General features: G+C 42.4%; 1 pseudogene across 1 annotated transcript in view; it reads left to right on the top strand.

The window, feature by feature from the left end:
• Positions 1-3,584: 3,584 nt before the first annotated feature.
• The window catches only part of LOC106583924 (ATP-sensitive inward rectifier potassium channel 12 pseudogene), a 36,544-nt pseudogene continuing 30,015 nt past the window's right edge, over positions 3,585-10,113 (top strand). Inside the window, exon 1 of the transcript XR_014382275.1 lies at positions 3,585-4,273. The product of XR_014382275.1 is annotated as an ATP-sensitive inward rectifier potassium channel 12 pseudogene (transcript). The remainder of the gene's footprint in view (positions 4,274-10,113) is intronic.

Below are 10,113 nucleotides of genomic sequence, written 5' to 3'. Positions count from 1 at the left end.
AAGGTAACCTAACTAAATTATTACAGCCATGAAGTGCTTTGAAAGGCTGGTCATGGCTCACATCAACAGCATCCTCCCGGATACCCTAGACCCACTCCAATTCGCATAATGCCCAAACAGATCCAAAGATGACGCAATCTCAATCGCACTCCACACTGCCCTTTCCCACCTGGACAAAAGGAACACCTATGTGAGAATGCTGTTCATTGACTACAGCTCAGCGCTCAACACCATAGTGCCCATGAAGCTCATTAAGCTAAGGACCCTGGGCCTAAACACCTCCCTCTGCAACTGGATCCTGGTGATAAGGGTAGGCAACAACACGTCTGCCACGCTGATCCTCAACACTGGGTCACCTCAGGGGTGTGTACTTAGTCCCCTCCTGTACTCCCTGTTTACCCATGACTGTGTGGCCAAACACGACTCCAACACTATCATTAAGTTTGCTGACGACACAACAGTCGTAGGCCTGATCACTGACAACACACCAAGACCGTCATGAAGCGAGTACGGCAATGCCTATTCCCCCTCAGGAGATTTGGCATGGGTCCTCAGATCCTCAAAGTTCTACAGCTGCACCATCGAGAGCATCCTGACTGGTTGCATCTGTTATGTATGGTACGACGTGCTGTACGTCATACTGTACGTTGTTATGGTTTACGACAGTGTGCTGCTTTATGGATGAATGGGTTGTCAGGATGAGTGGCACATGTCATTAAACGACAGAGTGATGTACAATGTGAAACCGTGCAGACGTGCGTTCTTCTACAGCTAGGCTAGATATAACATTGGCGACGAAGATGGCTGAATTCAGTTTACCACCGCCGGCACCATTTCTCGCCGTGCCTGGCGAACCTCCAGTCCCGAGGAATACCTGGCTTGATAGCTTTAACACTTATATCGAAGCTATGGACTTTTCTACAATCTCCGACAAGCGGAGGACAGCACTGCTTCGTCACTGCCTCGGTACAGAGGGACAAAGGATTTTCAGAGCGCTTGGATCGGCTCCTACATTCACTGCTGCAGTCAGCCTCCTACGGAACCATTTCGCCGGGAAAGAGCGAGTGCTCCTCCGACGCTACCGGCTACGGAAGAGACACCAACGGCCGGGTGAGTCCATTCAAAGCTACGTGGCTAATCTGAGGGATTTGGCTAGCTCTTGTAACTATGGGACACTTCAGGACGAGATCATCAGGGATCAGTTGATAGAGGGGACGTTATGTGAAAAGACAAGGGAGAAACTGCTTTTGAAATCGGATAATTTACAACTAGATGGAGCTATTAAAACACTTTAGTCACTTTACCTCTACCTACATGTACATATTACCTCGACTAACCGGAGCCCCCCGCACATTGACTCTTGTACCGGTACCCCCTGTATATAGCCTCGCTACTGTTATTTTGTTGTTGCTCCTTAATTGTTATATTTTTACTTAACCAACAATGCAGTTAAGATTTTTTTTAAGGGCTTGTAAGCACTTCACTGTAAGGTATTCGGCGCCTCTGACAAATACTATTTCATTTTAAGTTATCGTTACTCATTGTGTATTTATTCCTTGTTATCTTTCTATAATTTTAGATGTTTCTCTCTGCATTGTTGGGAATAGCCCGTAAGTTATCATTTCACTTTAAGTCTACACCTGTTGTTTACGTAGCATGTGACAAGTAAAATGTATTTGACCTTATGGGCCCTGGTCAAAATAGTGCACTAAATATGAAATTGGGTGTCATTTGGGAAGCATCCTGTGTCCTACTTTCCCCAGCAGCATAGGTGTACCTTGTCATAGCAACAATCTGAGAATGACCTAGGCACAACTGAGTGATGAATGACGCAGGAGGACCATGCTTTGCTGTGTGGCATATGCTCTCTGTGTAACCACTAAATCACTTTCACTAGTCTAACCCTGCACAGTGAGGGGAGGGGGAGCACAGGTGGGTTTTCTGTGCGTGTTAATGACTAAGACAAATCTGTGCACCCACTAAAACCGTATTTCCAATTTTGGTAAAACATCTGTCTTGCTCCTATCAAATCTCAAAACATGCTTGATGGTTTATCATCCATGATGCACATTTCATAAATGCTCAACATTCTCCAGTGAAGTCATTAATGTAAAAGCCTTGCCAATTCTTGAAATTTCAATATTACAATTCACTTGACTTTATCATAATGTTATTTGACACAAGAATTGTAATTGCAATGCTGCTTACCGCCACATGCTCTCCTTACCACATTGAGGCATTTTGAAAATGTAACTTTTTCAGGGCCAATACTGGATGTGAAACCTTACTGTATTCTAGCTGGTGTTGTGCTCTCCAGCATTCCCTTTCACTCTTACGAAGGGGGGGGTGGGGGGGAGGTTGTGTAACAATTGTGGGTACATTTTTATTTGGGATATGGCCTCACCTCCCAAACACTCCCCACTGAGCCAGAAAGGTCAGATCATCCACAGGGATCGCCCGGACAGAGGATAGGGAGGCAGACGAGGGGGAGGGGGGTTGGTATGGGGGTGGACAGCGGGACAGGGGGTAGAGGGGTTGACAGGGTATAGCTAGGGGTGGACACGGGCAAGCTAGGAAGCAGACAAGGAGACGGGTGCAGGGGATTGGACACACATGACTGGGCTTGGTTTTCCCCATGCAAAAAAGCACATGCAGTGAGCAAAATAACATTTGAAATAGCCGGTACGACATATTATATTTTCCAAGGCAAGATTGCACACACAATAGTGTCACAACTCCATGTCCTATATTTACGTAGATACCCTCTCGCTCCTTCTCTCTTTGCCCCTTATCTCGCACACTAGCACGTGTGCTCACTTGCGCACACACCGTGATGCTCGAGAGATTATGATGAATTACTCTGTGAGATCAGGCATGATTTATTAGTCTCTCTCTGTGTGTTGTAGGGACCTATTCTGTCAGTGGAACAATCTACTCCTCATGGTATATAATCCAGACTACCAGTCAGTTGCCTCTCTGGGATTACGACCAGAAACAGCTCTCGTAGCACTGACACACAAACACACCCATGCACACCACACACACACACACACACACACACACACACACACACACACACCACACACCCCCGCGCAGACACACACACTTGCAGACACACACACTCACTCTCATACAGCGCTCTCATACAGTGCAACCCCTCGTGTTTGATTACAGTAAGATATTAATAGAACAAGACCACACCACCTTAACCCCAAGACAGTTTTCAAGGTGGTGGCATAACCAAAATGCGCACGCACACATACACAAACAAACATCCACAATCTATGTAAGTTTAAACTGGCAACAAGAAATCAACCAACACATGTATGACTACAGCAACAGGTAGTGCAGGTAATGGACTATTTTTTTTTGTGCATAAACTTATATGTTTTGGAATCTGCAATATTATAATTGTCTATGTATGGTGTTAAGGTCATTGCAAATGTGTGTTCAGTTGTTTGTGTGTAAACTGAGCATCAGGCTGCCTCTCAGTGCCAACGCAGTTCTTCGGGAGCGGACGAGCGCATAGTCTGCAAATGCCAACTACAGTGACACAGACGGAAAGGGAGAGAAAGAAACGGGGGGAGAGAGAGGGGGCAGTGAGCAACAGTGAGTGAGCAAGAGAACTGCAGCAGAACTGGATCAGATAGCAGAGATAGACAGAAAGAAGGGGGGGGGTGATTGTATGGATTGGACAAGGTTGGGGGAAACGTTGATTCAAACGAGTGGACCCCCTCCAGAGAGGGAGAGATCCCCCCAAGATTGTTCCGACCGGAATATCATGCTTTTTTTTTTTTTTTTGCATAAAATTAATACCTAGAGAGGTTACCATTGGGGGTTCTGGTCCTTTCCGAAGGGCTACTTCCCTTCCCAATTTTCCCATATACCTATTTCTGAAAACGAGAGCACACAAAGTACCCAGGGCACTTATCGAGTGCATCTTGGTGGAACAGGTGTTTTGTTGTGCAGCGATACGGTCCCTGTCCTGTCACTTCATTGTGATGTGTAGACATTTTCTGAACGGCGAAAGAGACCAGTGATGACCAGGACTGATCGAGATGAAGAACCTCAGAGGGTTTTTCCGGTTCTGCCTCACTCGGATGGAGTGGTTCTACCCATAAAGGATCTGAAGAGAATTAGCCAGAACCCAGCAGAGAACATGCTACAGTTTGGCTAAAGAACCTTAGTGAGCAGAGGGGAGACTGGAAAACCTCTGTACCAGAGCAGTTGGAGAAAGGGAACTTTAACTGGAACAAATAGGGATCATCACAAGGTAAGCAGCTGGATGATCAGACTGGCGTTGATTGACACCTGTAATGGAATTAATTCACCACCTATTTCTTCAACAGCTGTCTAGATGCCGATTAGTTACCCTGAAAATCTGACAACTGACGTTTTGGATGTAGCCTACATTCTCTGTTAAAATAAGTTGTTGTACAGACATACACGTTTATAATCATGTTATGATAAACATGCATATTGTTCTGAGGGCCGTAAAGGGTCAGAGATGAGTCTAAGAGAACAGTATGGATATTCATATCTCTGGTATGGTTTGCTGCGGGCATCCTAGCAACTGTATTGAGCAACCTGCTGTTTATCTGGGACATAACGCATTGAACCTGGGGCAACATGCCAATGCTTAAGCTGTTGTAAAACTTCTGAACCTGCATGGGTCTAATGGGAACACACTGAGACCAATGAGGAGGACAAAGCTTGAATTCATAGTCCCATACAGGTACAGATATCTAGGCTATTAGTAAAGAGTCATTCTCCTCTCACTAAACACTCTAGACTAGACAATTATACTAGGAATTAATGTTTCAAAGGCAATCATTATCAGTAGCTGGAGAAATTCTATTCTTCCTGGGAGAAATGTTTGTATTTTTTGTATCTAGCCAAGTAAAATATATTGAACATTTTATAACATTTTAAAATAATTTCTCCCAGGAACAACATTATTGAATAGTTCTCATTGTTTTGGAGCTGTTTGATCCAAATATTGAGTAAATAACAGTGTATATACTTGTTTTGTTTAGCTCCTTGAAAGATGAATAATCAAAATAAAGTTAATGTATCATACAGTTTTTTCCCCCCACTATTAAAAGCAGAACGATAGCCTACTCATTTGCTATTACTGATATTTTACAAGATTTATTTACAGAATTTCTTTACCAAATATTGTTACTCACTCACCACTATTTCGTTCGATCACTGAAATAAGCAAATGGCTGTCAATTACGTCAGAAGTTGAAATAAGCACCTGAAAATCCCTTGTACCAGCACTATATGCACAATTATGTCCTGTAATACACACGTTTTGAGGTCCAATCATATAGTGCACGCATACTCATAATTGTGTCTATTCCTAGGTGTCAGCTGGTCTGAATGGGGATTCAGTTAAAATCAATGGCTCAACAGAAACAGCCATGCTTCCATTTTAGTCATTTATTGTACTTTTTAGTTTTAGTTGATCATCTGGTAAAAATGTATGATTACTGAATCACTGTATAGACTGAGATCAACAAGGTGGTTTATTTGGAGTGTATCTGATTCAGGGCAAAACTTACCCCATGAGCTTTTTCTGAATGTCTTTCATTTACAGTGGCATTTGCAATAACACATTGTACATAATGATTACTAGTTCGAATAGACAAGTATTTACTTGACAGGTTTTTCAGATACTCACAAACGTAAGTGGAATTCATTACATACAGCTACAAAATATGAGACCTTCACAGAAGTTAAAATCATTGTGAAATGTCTGTTTCTATTTCATACAATTAACATTTAATGAGTGTGCCACTTCACATTTGACCATATTCAATAGAATTTGTAGGTGTTTTTTTTTGGACAGTTAAATTAGCGTGTGTCCGTTACTGTCTGTCAACACCATCTGACACCCTATCAAGACCTGTGCTGTGCTCTCTTTCCCTCTTAGTCCACAGCAATAGCAGCACACACATGTAAACCCCCTTCCGCCTTTCTCCCTCCCTCCCGTTTCACAGTTTCTGCCCCAAACCTGCCAGTTTCCAACACCAGCCGGCCAGTCACAAGCCTCCGAGCACCTTCTTAACGAACCAATCAGGTTTCTGTGCACGGCGGTGGAAAACCCAATCAATTAGACGATGATGCTATGAACTATGGGCACACCTGGATTGTACAATATTTGGACCCTATTCAGTCCCGCTTTTAATGGGATTCAGCTTATAAAAATTGTGTCATGTTAGTCACATTACACCTAATCTCTTTCCCAGACACTTCTGCCCAAATGCGCGAATGGTCTGGTGGACCAACACATCAAACTTGGCCTTCATTAGTTAGGGTTAGGTTTAAAATAAGTTTAAGAAGATAAACTGTAGAAATGGGCAGGGTTTAGCAATAATTAAGACTTTTGGACTGTTAAGTAGTGACGATGACAAATACTTTACTCCGTAAGGTCACTCCCATAGAAGTCTATGGTCACTCAGATTTGCCAGTTCTTGCTGTGAGATATTACCCCACTCTTCCACCAAGGCACCTGCAAGTTCCAGGACATTTCTGGGGGGAATGGGCCTAGCCCTCACCCACCGATCCAACAGGTCCCAGACATGCTCAATGGGATTGAGATCCGGGCTCTTCGCTGGCCATGGCAGAACACTGACATTCTTTTCTTGCAGGAAATCACGCACAGAACGAGCAGTATGGCTTTTGGCATTGTCATGCTGGAGGGTCATGTCAGGATGAGCCTGCAGGCAGGGTACCACATGAGGGAGGAGGATGTCTTCCCTGTAATGCACAGCGTTGCGATTGCCTGCAATGACAACAAGCTCAGTCCGATGATGCTGTGACACACCGCCCCAGACCATGACGGACCTTCCACCTCCAAATCAATCCCGCTCCAGAGTACATGCCTCGGTGTAACGCTCATTCCTTCAACGATAAACGCGAATCCGACCATCACCCCGGTGAGACATAACCGAGACTCGTCTGTGAAGGTCCTGTCTGGTCCAGCGACGGTGGGTTTGTGCCCATAGGCGACGTTGTTGCCGGTGATGTCTGGTCAGGACCTGCCTTACAACATTCCTACAAGCCCTCAGTCCAACCTCTCAGCCTATTGCGGACAATCTGAGCATTGATGGAGGGACTGTGCGTTCCTGGTGTAACTCGGGCAGTTGTTGTTGCCATCCTGTACCTGTCCCGCAGGTGTGATGTTCGGCTGTACCGATCCTGTGCAGGTGTTGTTATACATGGTCTGCCACTGCGAGGACGATCAGCTGTCTGTCCTGTCTCCCTTTAGCTCCGTCTTAGGCGTCTCACAGTACAGACATTGTAATTTATTGCCCTGGCCACATCTGCAGTCCTCGTGCCTCCTTGCAGCATGCCTAAGGCACGTTCACGCAGATGAGCAGGGACCCTGGGCATCTTTCTTTTGGTGTTTTTCAGAGTCAGTAGAAAGGCCTCTTTAGTGTCCTAAGTTTTCAGAACTGTGATCTTAATTGCCTACCGTCTGTAAGCTGTTAGTGTCTTAACCACCGTTCCACATGTGCATGTTCATTAATTGTTTATGGTTCATTGAACAAGCATGGGAAACAGTGTTTAAACCCTTTACAATGAAGATCTGTGCTGTTAATTCGTAAAAATCCAAATATCTTTGAAAGACGGCCTTGAAAAAGGGACGATGCAAAAGGAATGGCAACTTAGTCTGGCTGCACAGCTTATCGTCAAACATACTGTCATTTGAGAAATTGTGACTAAATAAAAATAAACTGTACTATGGAACAAAGATGAATGATAGTAAAAAGCTTTGGAGCACCTTGAATTAAATTTTGTATAAAAAGGCAAACTCAGCTCCATCCTTCATTGAATCAGATGGTTCATTCATCACAAAACCCACTGATATTGCCAACTACTTTAGTGATTTCTTTTCATTGACAAGATTAGCAAACTTAGGCATGACATTCCAACAAACTCTGAACCTGCATATCCATTCATAACTGACCAAATTATGAAAGACAAGCATTGTAAGTGTGAAATTGTCTATCAACAACGACAAGCCATCTGGGTCTGACAACTTGAAAGGAAAATTACTGAGGATGATAGAGGACTATATTGCCACTCCAATTTTCCATCTATTCAATCTAAGCCTACAGGAAAGTGTGTGCCCTCAGGCCTGGAGGGAAGTAAAAGTAATTCCGGTACCCAAGAATAGCAAAGCACCCTTTGGTTTGAGCCAGTAATTAGCCTGCTAACAACTCTTAGTAAACTTTTGGAAATAATTTAAATAAACAACCCATAACTCCACCTAGACAACAACATAGGCCTAGGACTATACATCCTTTAAGCAGGGTTCATACAGACATTGGCAAGTCAAATTCAAGGACTTTTTCAAGCACTTGTAATTTTCAAGGACCTCAATGTTTACAATTGAATATATCCTATGATTGTACATATAGTGCCTAATACAGACCCCTCCCCAAATACATGTGTGCCAAGCTTGTAGCGTCATACCCAAGAAATATTGAGGCTGTAATTGCTGCCAAAACAGCTTAAGCAAAGTACTGAGTAAAGGGTCTGAATAATTTTGTAAATGTGGTATGTTTTTTAAATTTTTTTATAAATTAGCAAAAATGTCTAAACCTGTTTTAGCTTTGTCATTATGGGGTTTTGTGTGTAGATTATTTTCCCCCCTCATCAATTTAATCAATTTTAGAATAGTGCTGTAACAAAATATGGAAAAAGTCAGTCTGAATACTTTCTGAATGTATTTCCAAACACTGTGGTGACTGCATCATGTTATGGGTATGTTTGTCATTGGCAAGGACTAGGGAGTTTTCTAAGATAAAAATAAATGCAATAGAGCTAAACACAGGCAAAATCCTAGAGGAAAACCTGGCTCAGTCAACAGACACCGGGAGACAAATTCACCTTTCAATAGGACAATAACCTAAAACCAAGGTGAAATATAAACTGGAGTTGCTTAGATGACATTGAATGATCCTGAGTTGCTTAGTTACAGTTTTGACTTAAATCAGCTTGAGAATCTATGGCAAGACTTGAAGATGTGTCTAGCAATGATCAACAATGAACTTCATAGAGCGTGAAGAATTATTTTAAGAATAATGTGCAAATATTGTACAATCCAGGTGTGCAAAGCTCTTAGACTTACCCAGAAAGACTCACAGCTGTAATTGCTGCCAAGTGTGATTCTAATGTATTGACTCGGAGGTGTGAATACTTATGTAAATGAGAATTCTGTATTTAATTTTAAATACATTTGTAAAAATGTCTATACATGTTTCACTTTGTCATTATGGGTTATTGGGTGTAAATGGGTGAGAATAAATCTATTTAATCCATTTTAAAATCAGGTGGCAACAATGTGGGGTATGAATACTTTCTGAAGGCAATGTCTGATTTGTTCTTGTTACCCATTTACCAAAAACTTCTCTTTATGAGGTTTTCGAAAAGCTCCATGGTTGCTGAATCTGTGCTTGAAATGTAATACTTTACTGAGGAACCTTACAGATATTGTATGTATGGGGAACAGAGAAAGGTGTAGTCACTGAAATCAGGTCAACCCCTAATATTAGAGTGAGTCCATATAATTTGTGATTTGTTAAGCCACATTTTACTTCTGAACTAATTTAGACTTGCCTAAACAAAGGGGCTGAATACTTATGCTACGACTATTTTTGTCATTTAATTTGTATTAATATGTAAACATTTGTAGAATTTTATTTTCACTTTGACATTATGTAGTATTTTGTGTAGATCAATTGGGGAAAAAAACGTACAAAATCCGTTTCAGTCCCACTTTGTAACGCAACAAAATGTGAAAGACGTTCAAAGGGGTACACTCTTAGAAAATAAAGTGCTATCTAGAACCTAAAAGGGTTCTTCTGCTGTCCCATAGGAGAACCCTTTGAAGAACCTTCTTTGAGTTCCATGTAGAACCCTTTCCATACAGGGTTCTACATGGAACCCAAAAGAGTTCTACCTGGAACCAAAAAGTGTTCTCCAGTGGTGACAGCCAAACTCTTTTGGAACCCTTTATTCTGAAAGTGTAGGCACTGTAGATATGTACATCAGAACTCGCTTTTGTCAAAGACACAACATGTTAACGTACCATTCCAC

Source organism: Salmo salar, chromosome 23 (genome assembly GCF_965601325.2).
Source record: "Salmo salar chromosome 23, fSalSal1, whole genome shotgun sequence".
NCBI classification, from domain to species: domain Eukaryota; kingdom Metazoa; phylum Chordata; class Actinopteri; order Salmoniformes; family Salmonidae; genus Salmo; species Salmo salar.
Note: the sequence above shows the minus strand (reverse complement) of the source record. Positions and strands in the feature narration are given on the sequence as shown.